Source organism: Eleutherodactylus coqui, chromosome 1, assembly GCF_035609145.1.
Source record: "Eleutherodactylus coqui strain aEleCoq1 chromosome 1, aEleCoq1.hap1, whole genome shotgun sequence".
Lineage (NCBI taxonomy): Eukaryota > Metazoa > Chordata > Amphibia > Anura > Eleutherodactylidae > Eleutherodactylus > Eleutherodactylus coqui.
Window position 1 is genome coordinate 481,649,770 of NC_089837.1, and position 23,375 is coordinate 481,673,144.

Consider the following 23,375-nt stretch of genomic DNA (forward strand, 5'->3'; position numbering starts at 1 on the left):
TTAACAGGAGGTCCAATTCTAGGGAGAGGAGCAACAGTCCCAAATTTTCCCTATTTGCAGATAGTTTGTCTATGGATTGTTGTGCACTCTGGCCTTTAGCAATTCTTTTATAGCCTTTTCCAGCCTCATGCACCTTTATAACACGTCTTCTGAAAGCTATTTGCATGGAGGCATGGTTCACACTAACCAATATTTCTGGAAGAGTTCAGATTTGTCAGTAACCAGGCTCTGCGTGCCTTTATTTAATGTGCAAAGCACCCGTGAAACTCGTACTTCCAATCTCGTTAATTGAAACACCTTTTGCCAATTAGTATTTGGAAACGTCATTAACATAAAGCTTTGATTTTAATCCCTGTACTGGGGATGTTTACTCAATGGGGCACATTTATCTACGGGGACACAGGCCAACTATCAGCGGAAAAATCAAAACCTTACATCGTGTTGAGTGAAAAATCACTCATTAGTTGCTTCATTTAATGCTCACTAAAACAAAGTAGCGAGTGACTTCTTGCTCAGTGTAAACAGGCAGTCACTCATGTTGGAGTAACTGCCTATTCACAGTGAATGGAGGCTGGCGAGCGGAGAGCTCTACCTCCAGTCGCTGAAGATCTATGATAGTCGTTGGAACAGCGGTCGGGCACTTAAGCACCTGGTAGTCATTCTGTCTAATAGTACCGTAAGACCAGCATTTTACACATTTGTTTTAACCCTTGTTTGGTACCATGGGATCTATTTGACCCCAGCCTTGTTCATCCCAGCCCTAAACTTTGAAACCGGTACCGCCCTTTGATTAAATATGTGCTGCTGGCGTAAAACGCAGAAAACATGTTAACAAGTGCAAGCCTTTTAATACATTTGTTGCATTTGTTCCACCTGTCTGTTCGCCTCCTCCTGAAGTCTATGGCAGGTAAAATCTGGTGTAGATTTCCGCTATAGTGTATATCCGTTTCTTTCATAAGTTATAGTGAACTCAATGGCCCATAGGCAGCTCGCCCCTTCACTCCAAGCTTCATCTACTTTTTACAAAAAAAGGCAAAAGCAGCTAAAATTGTTGAGAAGTTGCACATTTTTGCACAAGCAGTGTATGCAAAATTAGCAACTTTTTTAATGCCACAATTCCATCGTAAACACTTTCATGAATTTTCCAATACTGCTCCATCTAAGGCAGGGCTATTAGTTTAGGTAGATTGTTATCTAAGTCCCATTTCTAGACAAACACAATCAGACTACATTTTATTAGTAATCAATGCAGAAATCCAGGTAATTCAAAAGAATTCATGTGCTTTTCCTTGCAAGTATATTGAGCAATGCACTTTCCATGACCTGCCAACAGGCGTGGCGTAAAGGAAGTGACCAACGCTCCGAGCGTATTTATGACTCATAAAGTCATTGTCAGGTTACTTCATCCCTATAAACCATTGACTAGCAAAGTGAGGCAATGTTCACATATTTGAGCAACTTTGTTGCTACACATTCATAGGTCTACCATTGACTCCAATTGTAAAATTACGCGTACGTGCATTATGTTTTGGGTTTTTTTCAGGATCCACTTGTATTGAAAAGGGTAATGAAGTACATTTTTTAATGCAGCAAAAAAACGACTGACCTATACCAACCGAACATCTGCTAAATGGACCCTTTTTGCATATGTCTGACTAATGACAGTCTATAGATTGGTGTAAAACCAGGAGGTGCTGCCAGCCCAGACCTATGCCATCTAAGAGGGGTGGGTGTAATGTGAATTGGGTATGGAGAGCTGGAAAGGTATCCAACTAAATGTACTTTTAGACGGAATGATTAACGTTAAAAAAATCGTAATGAGTGAAAGTGAACGATAATTGTTCAGTCTGAACGCAGCCAGCGTCGAACGATAAATCGTTCACTTTTTGTTCATGTTCATTTTATAGTAACATAGTATGTAAGGCTGAAAAGGCACATGTCCATCCAGTTCAGCCTATTAAACCCCAATGTTGATCCAGAGGAAGGCAAAAAAAAGCCCAATGAGGTAGAAGCCAATTTTCCCCATTTAAGGGAAAATATTATTTCCTGACTCCAATCAGTGATTTCATCACTAATCGTTTGAGTTAACCAACGCTCGCTCAGTCCCTCGCACTCACTTAGGCTGCATTCACACGAACGTATATCGGCTCGGTTTTCACGCCGAGCCGATATACGTCGTCCTCATCTGCAAGGGGGGGGGGGGATGGAAGAGCCAGGAGCAGGAACTGAGCTCCCGCCCCCTCTCTGCCTCCTCTCCGCCCCTCTGCACTATTTGCAATGAGAGGAGGCGGGACAGGGGTGGGGCTAAATTCCAAGAATTAACCCCGCCCCTGCCCCGCCTCTCCCTATTGCAAATAGTGCAGAGGGGCGGAGAGGAGGCAGAGAGGGGGCGGGAGCTCAGATCCTGCTCCTGGCTCTTCCATCATTCCCCCCCCCCTGCAGAGAGAGATGACGTATATCGGCTCGGCGTGAAAACTCAGCCGATATACATTCGTGTGAATCCAGCCTAATACAGTGAATGTGAAAGACTGAACGATTTCTTGTTTGAACGAGCCAACAATGTATCTGTCAGTATAAACATAGCCTACAAATATGATTGGAACAGTGCCCAAGTTGGATATCTTTGCAGCACTTACACAGTCCCCAATGCACACGGATATGGATATGAATAAATATGCCACGTCTAACCAGCATTATTAATGTAGCAAAATGCAGTTGAGTATAAAATATTTAATTTAAAATCTTACAGTTTCAGTAAATAAGGCTCATCCACAAAGTTACCCAATTTTCCATTTTTTTTCCCGGTGTAATCCCTTATGCTTTTCAAAATCTCTGCTTGCTGTCGCTATTTACTTCTAGCTGATGCATGATCATGTCTGTGCTGGTCATCTGATGGACTATCAGGGTCTTGGCTTGTACAGCACAGGATGTCTGAAAAGTGTGGAAACACCCATATAGCATGCAAACAGTTTGGCAGATGGTGATCCAGTTTTGTATACAAGCTGTAGGGGAAAGGTATGAGACCATGTCGCCAAAATGACGGCCATTATGTATGCCCCTATCTTAGATTCAAACAGTTGTTTTTTTTGGTAACATTCTCTGCTGATTTGATATATCACACATGTACCTTTCCACTGGAAAAATTAGAGTTGAATCCAAGATGGTGGCATTCAAAATGGCTGTAATTTTGATGACATGTCCTAAAAGGTCTCCTCAGCTTCTATATGGGTGTTTCCACACTTTGTAGACACCCTGTATATAGTGCCGCTGACTCTGTGCTCTGTATTGTCCATGCTATCACATTGCAATGCACACAGAGAGCGACAGGGAAAAATGAATATATTGGAAACCTTATTATTTTGCTATTTTAAGTGTAAAAATCAGTGTTCCTCCTAGAATTTCCTTTTAATAGGGCGGCATGGAACATCAATTACAGCTGAAGTGTAAGAGAGACCGTAGGGCATACTCACAGGCTTCAGGTTGGTTGCCTGCTCAGTATATCTGAATGGGGTTTGTAATCCATGCACATCCTGCAGGACCAACCTCACTCAGATGTATGGAATGAATATATAGAGTGTCCCAAAAAATGTATCCACACTTCAATAGTGGTTATCTATGATGTTGTCCCTAAAGATACCTTATGGCCAACAGGAGAGTCAAAGAAAATGTTGGAGGTACAGTTGACTTTCGAGCACAAATGTTGTTTGTGCTATAGTTTTCTAAAATCAGAAGTATCTGGATGTCAATAGTGACCACTTTGAGCACCTAACGTGATTACAGAAGTCACACGTGACTTATAGACATCCTTTGATGTCTATATACAGGGAGTGGACAAAAATATGGAAACACCGTACAAAATGCATGCCTTAAATTACACGGGATTATAAATCATATTTGAATAAAACATGTTGAGACTAATTTCAAGTGGTCGTAATATGACACAGATGCTGCCCGGCAGGAGTGAACATCTACCCGAGCAATAAGGTATCATTGGTCAGGGGTTTGAGTTACTCAGCTGCTGTTAACAGCTGGCTGCCAAAACCACCAAGAGCCGGGCAAGAGGTGAAGTCAACACTAATTTGGCGTAAAAGCTCTCAAGCCAAGCAGGGGTCAAAGGGGCAGTACAGTGCTGCATTTTGTATGTTGTTTCCATATTTTTGTCCATCCCTGTATGTCTAGTAATAAAGCTTTTATGCAGATATTTTTCATGTTAAAGCTTGTATACATTTTTGGCACACCCTATAAAATTGCAGAAATTTCTGTAAGGGACCTTTCGGCGGAATAGGCCACACAACACACCACAAGCCGTGTCACCAAAATCCACAGGCTACCTGCCTTTTTCGATGGAGAATTGAAAACGGCTTAAAACTTTTCTGCAATTCCGCATCAAAATCCGCAGTTAGTCCTGTGGATTTTAGTATGAAGCTCCGTAGCTGCAGATTTGGCTGCATTCTACTGCGTAATTCCATCCCGCGTGAAAAGGCCTTAACAAACCTACGACACATAAACCCACTCGGACTCAATCCTGGGTAAATGGTATCTCCTTATCAGAAATATCAGAAATCTATCTCTATTCTTCTTCCACAAATGGGTGGAGTTCCCTTTTAACATTTTCTAAAGTTAATTCCTAGGCTGAGAGGTGAATTGAGAAAACACTGCAGACTCGGTCAAGCCACACGCTCTTCCTAAAAATACATGAGGTGGGAGGTGCGGTTTTCCAGGGAGTTGCCAAGTTCCCTGAATAAAAGTATATTTTTTTAGATCATGTCTTATTGTAACATTCCAAAGGAAATCTGCTTTAACACGGCTGCTGCACAATCATCCTTAGAGTATATTTTTCTACTTATAAATTGTAATTTAATTTGGTCCTTGTAAAGTTCCGGCTTCCTGTAGATGAGAGACCATGTATGTTCAAAGCAGAAATGTAATATCTTGTTAACAATCTTATTTAATGTTTACTGTTAATAAAACCAAACTATAATTTATAGATACTAGTGACCCCGGCTCCATAAGTCAATGCGTTGTGTAGAATCGTGTCGAAGAATTGAAAATATCAATCTAAAGCATTAAATAAAAATTCTGCAGACCCCCAAAAAAGTTTTGGCAATCTGGGCTCGTTTTCCTGGGGTGTCCAGGTTCTATTCATTGTCCGCCTGTAAACTTAGGGATGACATGTCAAGGCAGCCATACACGTTAGACGAAAGTTGATTTTTTTAAATTGTCTTTCGGGTGAAATTTAACAACGTTTCAGCCAACCAATTACAGACGGTCATCATCTGGAAAGAAAGCGGTCATGTTTGAAATTTGTCTGGTAGTCAGACTAAGGCTCTTTCGTTGGCGGTAAGGTCTTTCATCCGTCCGTTATCATTGAACATCTGTGACAGCCAATATGGACTAAAATGTATATGGCTGCATCTACATAATGAACGTTCATCAGACAATAGTTCATCCCATTGTTGCTCAATTAGCAACGTAACATTGGCAAAAGTGTATGGCCAGCTTTAGGATGCTTTCAATTATTCCAGAATTAGGGAGATGGAACAGTACCTCCACAGTGCCACCTATTGGAAGGCAGCATTCCTTCAAGTCAATGTTAGACTCTTTCTACAAGCCTTGTAACAAAGACTCAATTCCCAGTCATTGTTACAAGGCCTGTATAAAGTGTCTAGCATTAACTTGCAGGAATGCTGCCTTCCAATAGGTGGCACTGCAGAGGTATTGTTCTATCTCCCTTACTTGCATATTTCCCAGTGGAACATGAATGGCCTTATAAGTTTCCTCACTCACTTTCCCTAAGGAGAAAAGATAGCATTCCTGACCTAGTTGCAAAATTGACATGGTGGAATTCCGCACCAAAATCCGTATGTCTAAATACAGATTTGGATGTGGGATTGCTGGCAGAATTCTGCCATTCTGATTTTGAAATAAAATACACAAGTTAGCAGTGCAGATTTTGCAAGAATATTCCGCAAGAAACCAAATTCCACAATGTTCTCGTGGGAAAAAAGATACGATTTTCTTGTGGCAAAATCGGAGTTGCCCGTGTGACACTACCCTCAGGCTTTCTTCATACATACTTTTTTTTGGGATGGGGAAAGCTTGTAAAAACCCTATGAATTTCATATGTTATTTACAAGCTTATCTTGTTGGCTTTTTTTATACACAAACATTTTTTAATTTTTTTTCCAGATGTTTCTTTTTCCTATGGAGAAATATATGGGAAAGCTCCAGAAAAAAAGCCATGGACCAAAAAAAACACAACACAAGTAAAAAAAAAACACCATAAAAATGCATTGTTTGTAGTGCTTTTCATAACTCCCATTTGACCTACCGCTCGCCATGAGCTTAAGGGGAAAAAAAAGCATATGACAAAAAACTGCGGGAAAAAAACGCAGCATTTTGATAAAACGTTAAACATACAAGTACCTCTATAGTGTCGTCACATGACTTTTGGAATCTGCCCCTAAATATACCTATATTTAAAGGGGTATTCTAGGCTTTTTGAACTGATGATCTATCTTCTGGATAGGCCATCAGTGGTTAATGGAAATCGGTCTACCACTCAGGAACCCGTCCATCAGCTGATCATCTGGCCCGCTGTGAAGTGCGCGACGTGGTGCTCACTGGTCACAATAGGAAGTCATAGTGCTGTGCTCTCTTATACTTCCAGTTTCCAGAGGATAGATCATTAGTTCAAATAGCCCGGAATACCCCTCATGACTCCTCAGACCCCACTAGGTGTTCACATTGTGCACATAACACCTCAGTGTAGACGGCACATGCTCCCTATTCCTCCATGTCTGTCTGGATTGTTTAATAGAGTTTTTTTACCCGATGCTGGACTTGCTCCGTTTTCCTGTGCATCAGTTGTAGTTTCCAGCCAGTCCTTGCATGGGAGCTACTGCAGAGGAGCTGTTTCTAGTTTGCATTACATCACCGATGGGTTCAATATAAATATGTTTAAATATATCCATGGGGATCCAGGTGTTAGAACAGGAAGATGTAGAATATTTTGTTTTCGCAACTCCTCTGTTAAAAATAGCAGCTTCACACCTGGCCTTCAGTATGTTTTCTTCTTTCAGCTATTTTTTGCTCTCTTGTTGATACCCCATGACTATTTTTGTACACGGCCTATCAACAAGTCTTCTAAATATGTACACTAAGCACATGGATGAATGGGAATAACGAGAGTCCTGTTGGGCTTAAGGAACATTTTGGAGCCATCCCATCTTGCCATCTACCCTGTCTACAATGAATTTATGGCACAATCTGCATGAAGATTTTAATAATTAACCCTACGTATTGCAAAGCGTTAAATCAGCAGTGAAAAATTGCAATAAATCCATAATAGAATTGACATGTTATGGATTAGAAAGTCTGCAACATGCCCTCAATTCACTGTTTCATGTGAAACATATTGACCATTTTTACTGCACTGTTTTATGTGGATAGTCAGGTCAATCGCCACAATTTCTGGTATTGATCCGATGATAATTGATCATGGATTGATCTATTAAAAACCATGTGTTTGCAAAAGGTTATGGTTTAGTGTGGTATTTGGGGGACTCGTATCATCCATCTTGGATGGAAGGACCTCCAGGATACCATATTCCCATCTGTGCTCAATGAGAACAGTGAATTCGCATGTTGCTATCAACAGGATGGCGCACCTCCATACTTTACAGTGGCTGCACGCAGATGGCTGGATGTGCAATTCCCTGGGTCCTGGATTGAGCAGAGATGTCCGGTAGAATGGCCACCATGGTCACTGGATTTAGTGCCTTTGGACTTTTATCTCTAGGCCATCTAAAGTCCCTTGTGTATGTGGAAAAAATACACAATATGGTTCACCTGAAACCATGAATTTTACAGTACTGTGAAGAAATATCACCTGCAGTTCTTCAGCGTGTTCAGGAAGACTGGATTAAGTGTTTAACTGTATGCATCCGGCAGAATAGTGGTCAGATCAAACACATCATGTAAGACACTTTGTGAAACTTTGCCCTCACTTAACTCCTAAACAAGTAAAGATAGGACAAAACTGACATTTGCAGTGTGTTTATGAGTAATTTCTAGCCAAGACTAATATATCACATGACCTTACTTTCCCATTTGAAAAACCGGAGCTGAATTCAACATGACGAAGTTCAAATTGGCCACCAAAAATTTCACCAAAAAATGCAGCCTCCAGCCCAATTAAAACTGTCACATATTGGAAGTCAATTTTTTCATTGTTACAGCAGTTAAATGGGTGTGTCTAGATTTTTTGCCTCACCCTGTACATAAACACCATTTAACTCTTACTATTGTTCTGTATTGCTAGTAGTATAAAAAAAAAATTATGGCAGAAAAAGACTACAGTCCTACTGGTCAGCTCTTATAGTAATTCAAATCTGCAGGTCTACCTTTGGATTTTGATTTAGCATTAAAAATAGCTTACATCTGCCTGCAATTCTGCATCAAAATCTGCAGTTAGCCCTGTGGATGTTGGTGCAGAATTCCTCGGGGGCAGCTCAAGTTGTGGCTTGTGGGGTGTCCTGGTGGAATAATTCCTCCCATGTGAAAGCACCCTTAGGTTAGATATGCTTATCCCAGGCAGCTTAAATTAATTTATTTTTTATTTTCCACCCACGCCTGCTTCGAACCATTTTTTCAAACCATCTACTACACTTTCAATAAAAATATTTTCTCACATTACCTCTGATCTCCCCCAAATATTCTCAGATTGTGCCCCCTTGTTTTAGTGTTTAGTTTCCTAATAAATACTCTTCCCTCCTATACCTTACTTATACCTTTACCATATATAAAGGTTTCCATCAGGGGCGTAACTATAGAGGATGCAGGGGATGCGGTTGCACCTGGGCCCAGGAGCCTTGAGGAGCCCATAAGGCCTCTCTTCTCCATATAGGGAGCCCAGTGCTATGAATAAAGCATTATAGTTGGGGGCCCTGTTACAGGTTTTGCATTGGGGCCCAGGAGCTTCAAGTTACACCTCTGGTTTCCATCATTCCCCACCTCCTTCACTTCTCTCCTTCTGTAACATATAAAAAAGTTCTCCATCATGTCCCCCCTCTCCCTTCTTTCCTCCTGTAACATATATAAAGGTCTCCATCATGCCCCCCTTCCTTTCTCTCCTACTGTAACATATATAAAGGTTTTCATTGTGTCTTCCTCTCCCTTCTTCCCTCCTGTAACATATATAAAGGTTTCCATCATGTTCCCTCCTCTCCCTTCCTTCCCCCTGTAACATATATAAAGGTTTCCATCATGTCCTCCTCTCCCTTCTCTCCTCCTGTAACATATATAAAGGTTTCCATCATATCTCCCCCTTTCCTTTCTTTCCTCCTGTAACTTATATAAAGGTTTCCATCATTCCCTGCCTCCTTCCCTTTTCTCGTCCTGTAGCATATGTAAAGGTTTCCATTATGTCGCCCCTCTCCCTTCTCTCTTCCTGTAACATATATAAAGGTTTCCATCATGTCCCTCCTCTGCCTTCTCTCTTCCTGTAACATATATAAAGGGTCCCATCATGTCCCCCTCTCTCTTCTCTCCTCCTGTAACATATATAAAGGTTTCCATCATGTCTCCCCTCTGCCTTCTCCCCTACTGTAACATATATAAAGGTTTCCATCATATTCCCCTCTCCCTTCTCTCCTTCTGTAACATATATAAAGGTTTCCATCAAGTCTCCCTCTGCCTTCTCTCCTACTGTAACATATATAAAGGTTTCCATCATATTCCCCTCTCCCTTCTCTCCTCCTGTAACATATATAAAGGTTTACATCAAGTCTCCCTCTGCCTTCTCTCCTACTGTAACATATATAAAGGTTTGCATCATGTCTCCCCTCTCCCTTCTTTCCCCCTGTAACTTATATAAAGGTTTCCATCATGTCCTCCTCTCCCTTCTCTCCTCCTGTAACATATATAAAGGTTTCCATCATATCTCCCCCCTTACTTTCTTTCCTCCTGTAACTTATATAAAGGTTTCCATCATTCCCTGCCTCCTTCCCTTTTCTCGTCCTGTAGCATATGTAAAGGTTTTCATTATGTCGCCCCTCTCCCTTCTCTCCTCTTATAACATATATAAAGGTTTCCATCATGTCTCCCCTCTGCCTTCTCTCCTACTGTAACATATATAAAGGTTTCCATCATGTCCCCCCTCCCTTCTCTCTTCCTGTAACATATATAAAGGTTTCCATCATGTCCCTCCTCTGCCTTCTCTCCTACTGTAACATATATAAAGGTTTCCATCATGTCTCCCCTCTCACTTCTTCTCTCTTCCTGTAACATATATTAAGGTTTCCATCATGTCTCCCCTCTCCCTTCTTCTCTCTTCCTGTAACATATATAAAGGTTTCCATCATGTCCTCCTCTCCCTTCTCTCCTCCTGTAACATATATAAAGGTTTCCATCATGTCCTCCTCTCCCTTCTCTCCTCCTGTAACATATATAAAGGTTTCCATCATGTCCTCCTCTCCCTTCTCTCTTCCTGTAACATATATAAAGGTTTCCATCATGTCCTCCTCTCCCTTCTCTCTTCCTGTAACATATATAAAGGTTTCCATCATGTCCCTTCTCTCCCTTCTTTCCTCCTATAACATATATAAAGGTTTCCATCATGTCCCTCCTCTCCTCCTGTAACATATATAAAAGTTTCCATCATGTCTCCCCTCTCCTTTCTCTCCTCCTGTAACATATCTAAAAGGTTTCCATCATGTCCTCTTCACTCTTCTCTCCATCTGTAACATATATAAAGGTTTTAATCATGTCGTCCCCCCCTTTCATTCTTTCCTCTAGGATCTACAAATAAAGTTATTTAAGTCTTTACTGATAAATTTTGTGCTCAGACCTTCCACCATTTCTGCAGCCGTCTCTGGACTTGTTCTATATTATGAATGCCTTTCTGTACGTCTCCAGAACTGAACATATTCCAGATGTGGTCTCACTGGGTCTCTATACAGCAGGATCACAATCTCCCCCTTTCTACTGGTTATACCTCTACCTATGCAGCCGAGCATCCTACTTGCTTTCTTTGCTGCCTGACCGCACTGTGGACTCATTTTGAGACTATGAGAAATCAGAACCCCTAAATTCTTCTCTTCTGTACCCTGGATAACACAGAGGACCTGATATAATACTCATTCCGAGGATTTCTTCTCGCCGGGTGCATTACATTTGGAAACATTAAACGGCAGTTTTTATTGTTTTGACCATTTATCCAATAAGGGCTTCTACCCACTAGCGGGTTTTTTTTCCGCAAAAGCACAAACTTGCGATTTTTGTGTGATGCAATTTTAACATTAGAAAGTCCCATTGAAAAAAATGCAGCGATATCGCAGAGTTAAAAAAACGCTAGTGGGTAGAAGCCCTTAGGCTTAATTTTTCTCCATGTTGAAGACCCCACCGGGAGTGTCAACCCTATTACAAACTTTTGTGTTATCAGCAAACAGCAGACCTTACTTATTAAACCTTCTCCTATGTCAGTGTATATCAATGTATGTGCTTTCCATAAGTGCCGATAAGGTATATTTCATAAATGTCACACATGTTTTGACTGCCATTGTTTTACCTCTGTGTATATCTCTTGCTGTCAATATGAAATGAGATATTATGAACTCAGTAGTCTAAGGCTGCCTTCACATCTGCGCTGGAATCCTCCGTTCGGAGGTTCCATCACAGATCCAGCACAAGATACTGAAAGGCAAAGCACTACATACATTGCTTTTTGTTATGGTAAAATGCTGGAAAAACCGAATGGACCCCATTATAATCAATGGGGTACGCTCGGCGCTGTTCGGTTCCGTCATAAGACAGAACCCTTTTGACCAGGAGATTCCCTTTTCCTGCTCCCATTCGCAAATGTGAAAGCAGCCTTAGAACAGATTAAGTAACTTGGCGGACGTACCGAATACAGTATAACGGTACTTTTACACGGGACAACTATTGTTCCTGTGCTTTCACCCCAAAGCGATAATTGCCTAGTTAACGGAGGCCGAGTGTGATGGAGATGGAACGTGTCGGAGATCTCTCCAAGCCGCCCGCCTCCATTCAGAGTAAACAGGCAATCATTCATAAATGACCAACTGCCTATATAAACGGCCCGATAGTTGATTGGTCTTTAGACGATCTAAAAAACCAAGCGACTCTGACGAATGATCCTCACTCACTTGCCCTGTCGGGCCCCTGTTTACACGAGCCGAGAGTTGCCCATAATTGCTCTTTTGAGCAACTACTTGGGGGACTGTTGACTTATGTGAAAGTACCCTATACCAAATAAGAAAAGGGATTGGAGTTTGAGGGTTTTATTCTATCCACGCATAACCTGATAGGAAAAAACCCCAATAGTTCAGATCAGAGGCAAAACTTGAAGCTCCTGGGCCCCAATGCAAAATCTGTAACAGGGCCCTCAACTATAATGCTTTATTCATAGTACTGGGCTTCCTATATGGAGAAGAGATTCCTTATGGGCCCCCTAAGGCTCCTGGGCCCGGGTGCAACCGCATCCCCTGCACCCCCTTATAGTTACGCCCCTGGTTCAGATAATGACAGAATTGTACATTTCATGTAGATATCTTGGAATTACATGGGAATTGGTAAGCCAGGTATTGGTACTGTGGACTGGCAACGAGACTGGCAGAAACTGAGCAGTGAAGCTGATAAATTAGCAGTCAATGAGAGCCAGAACAAGATCATGATAAATTATAACTTGTGACAGAGTTAAACCAACATAACATGAGCCGACTCCTCATCTCCCAATACATTTCCTACCTCCCCACTGAGCACTCGGATACAAATGGAAAAGAACGTGTAAAACAAGACTTGCATTGAGGACTCGGCGGTCGCCCCCAGTAAATATTGTGTAAGCCCTGAAAGAATGTGTTTATCTGGGGGGAGCGGAGGGGATTACCACGGTAAGCGGGGAAGCTAACGGTGGGTTTAATGAGTCTAATCCCAGCGTGATTAGCAGGCTCAATGCAAGGGCAGCAGCACGGGTACAAGGAGGGGCTTTCCTCTGCGGAACCCCTGCAGTTGCCCCCTTCCATTTCAACCCATGTAATTTCTGTATGCATACTTGGAAATATGGGCCTGGAACCTTAATGGTGCAAGAAGAGGAGACAAGCCATATGTGAATAGCAAGACGAAATCTTGTAGATCACCGGGCTCATCCATGAAATGATGAAATAATATCTATTCTGAAACGAAGAATATTTTACTCATTTAGCTGTATTTAAATATCACTGCTTAAGTAGTTAATGCTGCGCTTAGACGGAACTAGAGATGAGCGAGTATACTCGCCAAGGACAATTGCTCAATCGAGCATTGTCCTTAGCGAGTATCTCCCCGCTCGGCAGAGAAGGTTCAGCTGCCGGCGCGGGTGACAGGTGAGTTGCGGCAGTCAGCAGGGGGGAGAGACGGAGAGAGAGATCTCCCCTCCGTTCCTCCCCGCTCTCCGCCGCAGCTCCCCGCCCGCCGTCGGCAGCCGAATCTTTGCTCCTGAGTGGGCAGGTACTCGCTAAGGGCAATGCTCGCTCGAGCAATTGCCCTTAGCGCGTATACTCGCTCATCTCTAGACGGAACGATTATCGTTCAAAAAAATCGTTAAACGAATGAAAGTGCACAATAATTGTTCGTTTTATACGCACGCCAGCGAGAATCATTCACTTTTTGGTCGTTCAGTCTCATAGACTGGTAGAATTGGAAGGGACCTCCAGGGTCATCGGGTCCAACCCCCTGCTCAGTCTCAGCCGGCATAAAAATCATCGTTGGCTCGTTCACTACTCGATACATTTGTCAGTGTGTCACATAGGAATATGCAACATTGAACGAAAAGTGAGCGGTTCGCAACGATGATCTGTCCATCTAAACAGGCGGCACGAGCGCCAACGATTGTGAATGAGTTAGCAGTGACGTCGCTCGCTCTTTCAAACGAGAATCGGCTCATCTAAAAGAGCCTTTAGAGACATGACAAATACAATTCTATGAAGTTCTGCTTCACATGTACGTGCATACGTGAAGAAGGCAGTTTTCATCGTACGCGGATTATCATGACTCATCGCAATTTCATGAAATTCACAATATGACATACAGGACATATAAAAATTCAGGTTATTAAAGGGAAGGTGTCACCAGAAAATGACCTATTATATAAATCACATTTTTGTGTTAAAAATATTTAAGAATTTTTGGTGTTTTTTAACATTTTCGGTTACAATCTCTATTTTAAAAAAAACAACTAAATTCCTGCATTCTGACCACAGAGCCTAAAAGCCCATGTACATTGGACGATTATCGCTAAAACTTCGCTCATCGGCGATCGTTTTAGCGATAATCGTTGCGTGTAAATGGGCTCGGGGCACTCGCTGATCATTAAAATCAAGCTCACTTGACTTTAGCAATCAGTTTTATCAGCGATCTTTGAGCGATTATCTGCTCGTGTAAATGGGCCTTAATACTGGTCTATCACTTCCTCATCTGTAGAGAAAACTTTTCAGCAGTCATCTCATTAACATCCAAGACAAGAAGAGAGAGGGGTGTGGAGCTCCTTCTTCTGTTATGGGCTATTTACGTGTGACGATTATCGCTCAAAATTTGTGTGTAGAGATTAAACTTCCTTTATGGGAAACAAGATAAGGTGCTGCCTGTCCACTAACGCCAATCATATGAAACGGAGCGTGGTAATTAGACTGAGAGAGACTGTAAACATGTGGACATTAAGGTGCAACAGTATTCCAATGAGTAATTAAAACGGTTCTTCTTTACTATATGATTTGAAAAAAATCATTTAATAAAACACGTTTCGAGGACACAGACCCTTCTTCAGAAATAGCTGTAAAAAGCGCAGGATATAAAAACGGATTTCTTATATCCACACTACAAGTCTGAAGAACTTCTCCATACGAGCAGAGTATGGCAACACTGCCTCTCCCTGCACTTTAGATTTGGAGCAGACACCCTCGGGTCACCTCTGGTGTGCTTTATGACATCAAAACCAAAATCCGGCCCCAGGCAAGGAGTGCAATAGTGTGATACTGTAAGTAGACGGACATTCCTGAGTACTGGGCGTCTACACACTTGGATGTAGTTATTTTGTTACGGACAGCGGCCATTACGTACCTACTGACTGCAGCCAATTACTGACTTGAATGTAATTAGAGTCCCACGTTTTACATACTTCCCCGTTACACGGGCTCGGTGTAAACCCAGACGGGCCTGTTTTTCGTTCTGCTCTGGTTACAAACGCCAAGCAGCCAGTACAAAGAGATGGCCCACTTGCCCAAACCATCTTTGCGCTTTTAACCGCACTTCAAACACAACATCTGAACACACCATCTAGTAAGCCAATTACTTTTTTCCTGAAGGTTGGCTTCAGATGGAGCGTTTGCGCAGAGAATAGAGCCCATTACTTTCAATGGGTTCATTCACACTTTCACTTTTGCATGTGCGAAATGCTCTATTTTTGTGCACATTCGCGCACCTAAGCCACTGCAGGAGTCTTACGCAATTTTGAGGGGATATCGATAACGCTACAAACTAATTAGGCTGCACAGCAAATTAAGTCATGTCGCAGGTGTGTCCTGTGCCAATGTGAATAATCCCTGGCAGTGCAGAATGTACAGTAGAATGCAGAGGCGTAACTTGAAGCTCCCGGGCCCCGATGCAAAATTTGTAACAGGGCCCCCAACTATAATGCTTTATTCATAGTACTGGGCTCCCTATATGGAGAAGAGAGGCCTTACGGGGCCCCTAAGGCTCCTGGGCCCGGGTGCAACCGCATCCCCTGCATCCTCTATAGTTACGCCCCTGGTAGAATGCACTAAAATGCGCTCAAAAGTGTGACCTTAACAGCACAAAAAGTTGCAGATGAGCGTATGTGCGGGCAATAGATTTGGGCAGTGAACAAGGTTAATTTGTCTGCATATTGGCGCATTGAACTGCACTTTTTTACGCATGCAAGGCCTGTTCATATGCGCACACAACGCCCCCCCCCCCCAATGCCCCCTGATTTAAAAGGCTATTTATCCTAATGAGGTCCAGCTGTGTTCGCTCTTTCACAGAATTGCGCAGCGTATTGCAGATTTGCCACACCTCCCATAAACGTCTATGGGACCGTTGCTGCTGAGAAAAATAGGGCAGGTCCTCTTTTTTTGGTTGACCCAAATGCACGCAAATAAAACCCGTTCATGTGAAAGAACCTGATGACATTAATGGGTTCTAATCTCTGTGTATTGCACACGTATATATTTTGCGTGCTCAAAAGCGCGCACAAATATATCTATTTGAAGAATCCCTTAATGTACGGATCATAACATTTTAAGGATTGGCAAGAATGAAGTATCTGAAGGGGCTGACTTACAAGCTGAGCGCATATTTCATCTCTTGTGCCTAGAAGTGTATGTTACAAGCTGGGAGTGTGTTTGCATTGGAGGTTGTGTGCAGATACAATTGTAGCATTGCTGTTTGTCCACATATGTGTATATTGAGGGCAGCCGGGTTTGCTCTGGCCTTCCTTGTGAAGTATTTGTCAAGAGTGAATAGTTCATGATTGTTAACCAGTTAATGATCTTCTTCCTCTGCTGATACCTGGCCTTTGTTTGGCATCTTTATTAAGCATTGAATCCCAGGAGTCTTTGTATTCAAACCAGTTTTATTATCTTGAGTTCCAGCAGAGACTGAGAATAAAAAAGAGACTCCTGAAAGCCACTTATAGACACATCAATTTTGTTTGTTTGCGAATCAATGTTTGAAGTCCTTTGTAATTACATCAAAGATAATTAGGTCACAAGCAAGAACAATCAGGCAAATTTATTAAAATGAGTTCAAGGCTGAAGTTAAGTAGGTGCTCAAAGAAACCAATCAGGTTGCTGTTTTTTTCGCCCCCCAATACAGCTCCTAAAATAAAGGCCCATTTACACGCAAATATAATCTTTCAAACGATTAAAGGATTAAAAGTTTTAGCGTTCTTTTTGTATAACGTGTTAATGGACACTAATATGTATTAACACTTTATCATCTTCATTTGCATGTAAATGGGCCTCCAGTTGCTGTTTGCAGACCAAGCATGGGACTAATCACCCGCCCAGTTGCGCAACCAGCTGCATTGTTCGTGTAGCGCCTGCTGGCAGAATACAATGTAATTTCCTGACTCCCGCAAAGAACACAGCATGTGGTCTGTTAAGGAATACTTTATCTCTCTGTGGCTGAATGATGGATTCTAAGTTCACCTTAAAATCACTGTTCAGACGAAAAGTGCACAATGACAGCGTTTACATGTAATGATTATCGCTCATTTTCAGTCATTCAAACGAATTTTGAGCAATAATCGTTATGTGCAAATGGGCCTTAAGAGTTGGATTATGATGTATTACTATCGGCAGCACCCACAGTTTTCCTGTGTGCTACTTTGATAAATCTCCCTAAATGATTATTTCATGGACATTTTCATTGTATTCCATGAATATTTTAAAAACTTTTCCAGCAGAAGCACATTTTCTATCCCTGCATTCCTCATCCGATTGGCTGTCACACTCTAGAGGTCTCCTATGTGTATTGCAGTTACTTCCATGCAGTGCAGCTGTTACGTTCGTGTGGGCAAGTAAGCATCAGGCCCACACGAACGTGACCCAGAAAGCAGAGAAGACCAGGTGGACTACCACAGATTAGCACCTCTCCCTATCTTCTACTAGGGTTAGTGACACAGACCGACCTGAGCGGGGACATCGCCCCAATAAAGGGCGGCCCAGCAGTCTTCAGATCTGGCCCCTTGCTTCTCCTAGGAACCCACGCACCCTGGAAAGGATACATACACATGCCACCACTGACAGGGACAACTGGACAAAACAAGGAGACACACAGAGCCAAAAATCACACCATACAGCAGCAAACACGCAAACACTAGTAGCAGATGTAAATGCTATAAATGCCAGGTATTAGTTGACATTTTAATGAACATATGGAGCTAGCGGGCCACTTCACGGCTCCTGCCTATACCGCTAGTCCCTACACTAACCAGGAGTCCAGTGACATAACCAAACAAAACCCAAAGCACAAACCTTTCTTGAAGCCACCACATATAGAACCTGCTCACACTACACACAGAGAGACAATGAGAACAGAGAAAGCTGAACACACCCACACCTGGGAAGACAGCTTATATGTGTACTGAAAAAAAACCTTACACACAGACCAAATACGGAGGCCACATGGAGCTGCTATGAAAAAACGTTACTTTTGCATGCATTGCACAGACTTTTTTCATGCAAGTGTGCATCTAGCCTCACACAGTCACGGTCATGGTGTCAGAGGACCTCTGCTCCCGCTCACTGCCAGCTGAAGAATGAATGTCTCAGACGCCCCACTGTCACACTTTGACTGCAAATACTTCATTTTCTCCCCAACCCGCATGCAACTAAGGAGAAAACGGGGCAAACCAAGCACGCCGTTCATTCCATGTTTCCTTATTGTTTTACTTTAGTGGAAAGAACAGACCATGCAACAATTGAGTGCCTTTGTTTTCACCAAAGTAAAATCATTTTGGCCCCATTGTGGTGTAAGCATATATAGAATAAAATTTAAACTCATCACTATCATCCATAAGGCCCTCCACAATGCTGTCCCACCATATATCTCCTTCCTCATCTCTGTCTACCACCCTACCTGCTCCCTCCGCTCTGCAAATGACTTTAGACTAAATTCCTCTCTAATCTTGACCTTCCACTCTCGCCTCCAAGATTTTTCCTGAGCCGCCCCAGTTGTCTGGAATGCGTTACCCGAGGCAATCAGATTAATTCTGAATGCCCATGGCTTTAAGCGTACCCTAAAAACACATTTTTTAGGGAGGTCTACCATATTTTCTAATCTAAACTCTTTTCCGTCTACCCTGCTCTACACTCCACCTTGGGAATTTTCTTCCCACTGCCTCCCCCATGAACCTCATTGCACCTCTTATATGCTTATTCACCAACATGTCTGGTGATCGACTCACACAGCTTTATGCATGTATATATGTATACTATCCTATGTGTACACTTCCTTATAGTCTGTAAGCTCTTGTGAGCAGGACCCTCACCCCATGTTCAAGATTCGCATCAGTTTAATACTGTATAGTATGACTCATTTTTTGTTTGTCTCCCCCAATTTCCAAAGTGCTGCGGAATATGTTGGCATTATATAAATAAAGATTATTGTTAAGTAATAAAACCACAAGAGTATAGAAGATAAAAAGTTACAAGACCCCAGATAAAGCAAACCATCAGACAGACTTATCTGGACTCAGTTGCAGGACTTAACTATGAGCCACCGACTTAACCACAAACACTTTCAGACTGAGAGTATAACCAGCGCCCTCCGTGAGGAGGATCTGGAATAAATGTGTACAAACTAAAGCTGATTGGCCGGTCGGGACACACACACCTCCCAGCTGACCAATCTCCCCACACACTAGCAGAGAAGTGTTCCTGTTGGAGTCCAGCACTGAAATGACAATGAGCATGTGCCGGTGTGAAGATCATGTGGGCAGGGGCTGATGCCATAATGTCACCCGATCCTCCGACATGGCTAGCGAGCTATGACAGTTACATATTTAAAGAAGCATGCCCTGTTAAACATGTGATATATTTATTTTTTGGAATTAGAGCCCTGTGACAACAGGTAATAGTTAAGGGGACAGTTAAGCAGCACACAAACAGTTACATTCTTATGATACATAACACAAGTGCCCTAGTTAATGGTTAGTAGGAAGCTGCCATCCATCTATTTGTTTTATAGGGGAAAAAGGCATTTCCCTTCGCAGACCTATGGATGACTGCGCCGGGTTGTCCCCTAATAAATCACTGCCGGGATAATAGATTAAACTACGGTATGTTCGGGGTTTATATGTAGACCAGAGGTACAATATATATTTGGGTAACATACAGTATAAATGACAATCCCTCATATGTACCTGTTGCAGTAAAATATACCTAGTAGATTTATGTGGTGCATGGAGGCTCGGGGCTTTGTACTATGTTCCCAGTGGCACTGGGGTCGGAATTTGACTACAGAGAACATCAGTATGGCGTTTGCAGATTTGCTCTTTATTTGTGTGAGTTTCCTCTAGCTTCCTCCCACAAGTCAAAAACCTACTGTAAGGCCACTTTCACAGTGGCGAATGCGATATCGGGCCGTGAATATCACTCCCTTCCTCTTTGTCATACTTGGGAAAACAGCCTTGCATCACTGTGGGGACAAAGGGAATCCCCCTCCGCAGCTGTCCCACCGCAGCAGAGGATCGCAGAGTTCTCCCATTGCTTTCAATGGGGCCGGCACTGCTGCTGCCGCTAGCCCCATTGTGAACATTGCGCGATATCACAGAAAAATAGAACATGCTGCGATTTAGTTCCTGCATCGCATCGTGGTGGCATGCAGGAAAAAAATGCTCATGCGTATATTTGTGCAAGATTTGTGCGTCTCGCAATGCACAAATCTTGCACGATTTTCACGCCAGTGTGAATGCAGCTTAAGGCCACTTTCACATGGTTGAGCAAATTGCTCGGGATTTGTGTGTTGCAAGACGCACAAATCTTGCGCGAATATTAAATACATTTTTTTAATGGAGCGGTATACGTGAGCATGACTATCTCCCGTTGCGGATTTTTCCACTAGAGGTGGCCTATTCCCTTACACTGTACTGCACATTGCTGCAGAATTCTGACTCGCATTCTGCAACCAAAGTTCCGCAGCAATTCCGCTGTGTGTCAACTCACCCTTAGGTTAAGGCGCTTTTACATGAAACGACTACTGTTCGGATTCCCACGATGTGAAGATTACCGTTCTATGTAAATGCACGCACCGACTGAACGACGAATGAGAAGTCTTTCACTTCTTGTTCGGCATTCAGTTTCTGCATGCAGACCGTAATATGGAGCTAATGTTAATCTATGTATCTATTCGCATGGCCGGAGTTTTCACAACCGTTTTTTTAAACGCAGCAAAACCTATTTTTTGTCTGCATATTGCTATTATTTTTTATTGCCCAAATACCCCGCTCTTCCCCTTTGACCTCTATGGGGACCTTTGGTGCACAAATATGCAGAAAAATAGAGCTTGTTCTATTTTTTTTTTTTGTGCAACCGAAATATGCGTGAAAAATACAGAAATGTGAACGAACCCATTTAAATAAACGGGTTCTATTCACTGCATATTGCATGTGCAAATTTTGCGCACATATATATACCCATCTCTCATTTGCACGGCTGCTAGGATGGGATGCTATGGATATTCGGTATTATACTCCTGGGTAAAGTGTTTTCGCCACCTACTGGTCACTAACAAAAATGACACTCACAGAACCTGCCTTGCAAACTTGGAAGTTCAGAGTTTCTCTCAAAGCAGGTAATTAGTGTGAAAATATGGTTACATGTCAAATGAAATGGTGGAAAATACCGTCATGTTGGGTTCAGGTATAGCAGAATTGGAGTGGTCGGTTTACTTTCCCTTTTGCGCACTTCACATCAGTGACTAGAACTGTTCTATGTAGAAGTGGGGACCGCTGATCACACGTTATGTCGTGGCACATCTGTGGTGTTGGTTCACTGATTGCTGGAGTCTATGTTGAAATAAATACTAAAATACAGCACACTGCCATCACACAGTATCAACTACAGAATATAAAAGCGGCATCAAAAGTGCGCCATTATCTGGGAGACTTAGTAAAATAGTGGGATTATATAAAGAAAAACATATGTAAGGGTAACAGAGCAACATAGCACGCAAGGCTGAAAAACGATTTATGTCCATATAGTTCAACCTATTACCCCCCCCCCCCCCCCCAATGTTGATCGAGAGGAAGCCAAAAAAAGACGTGAAGCCAATTTTCCTCATTAAAAGGTAAAAAATTCCTTTCTGACTCCAATCTGGCAATCAGAATAATCCCCGGATCACCGATTCTTCCGAAGTTATCAGTGATATAACATATAATATTGTATCAGTCAAGAAAGGCGTCCAGGCCCCTCTTGTACTCTTTTAGTGAGTTCACCATCCCCACATCCTCAGGCACAGAGTTTCATAGTCTTACTGCTCTTACAGTAAAGAACCCCCTTCTATGTTGGTGTATAAACCTTCTTTCCTCTAGACGTAGAGGGCGCCCCCTTGTTACAGTCACAGTCCTGGGTATAAATAGATGGTGGGAGACATCGCTGCATTGTCCCCTGATATATTTATACATTTATTACTTTAGTTGCCGCCTTTGTACCCGCTCCAGCTCTGATATTTCCCTCTTGAGTACCGGTGTCCAAAACTGTCCACAATATTCCATGTGTGGTCTGACCAGTGACTTGTAAAGAGGAAGAGCAATGTTCTCATCATGTGCCCCTAAGTCAACTGACTGCCTCCAAATGTGCACTAATACAATCATGCTGCATGTAGCTGCCCCCCTGTACTAACGAATACATTTTCTAATGTAAATATATATAGAACGTGATCTTTTACAGGGTGACATGAAGTTATCAGTGGTTAATTAGTCAGGGTCTGGGCAGATTTTTTGCACTGGGACTTAAGACAACCAAATTCTACCTTTGAATTGCATTAGAATCCAAAATGTAACATCAACTGGCTTGGTGACCTGCATAACCTGTAGCCCCCAAACAGATAGATGTCCATATGTCTTGACCTTGGGTCCGTTTACAGCAAACGATTATCGTTGGAACGAGCAAATGACATCAGACTTCTCCCTCCAGCAGCCTGACTATACAGCAGATACATCGTTGGCTTGTTCTAACGAGAAATCATTCAGTTGTTCACATTCGTTGTATAAGTGACTGACGGGGACTGAACGAGCGGTACTCAAACTGAATGATTAATGAATGAGCCAACGCTGTATCTGCCCGTATAAGCGAACTCTGATGTCATTCGCTCGTTCAAACGCTAATCGTTTGGTGTAAAAGGACTCAGTTACAAGCCATATCAGTTCCATGCATCCGCTCCACAACTTGAATGAGCCCATAAAACAATCAGTCTTGGATATCGGTGAAAGGTGACGTCCTGCCTTACTGTGAATTTCCACGGCTACGTGGTTAAACCACCAGCAATGGCCATATATTAGTATATATAAGCCTTTGTATTACAGAGCTCAATTAAATATCTGAAATAACTGAAGAGATTATACTTAACTAAATCTGTCCAGTCCGGCTTGCTACGTTCTGCGGCGAGCGGAGCCTAGACTGACAAGTCCTATAGTGTGTTACTTGTAGTCATTCTGAAGAATGTCAGCAGATGCAGTCATGGCAGATCCTTCAGCACAGTCTAGCAGTAGAGACCTAGACATTAATTCTAGGAGCTGGTATCTTATAAGCAAGCGCACGGCCAAGTAAAGGTGCTCTAAGGGCCCATTTAGACACAAC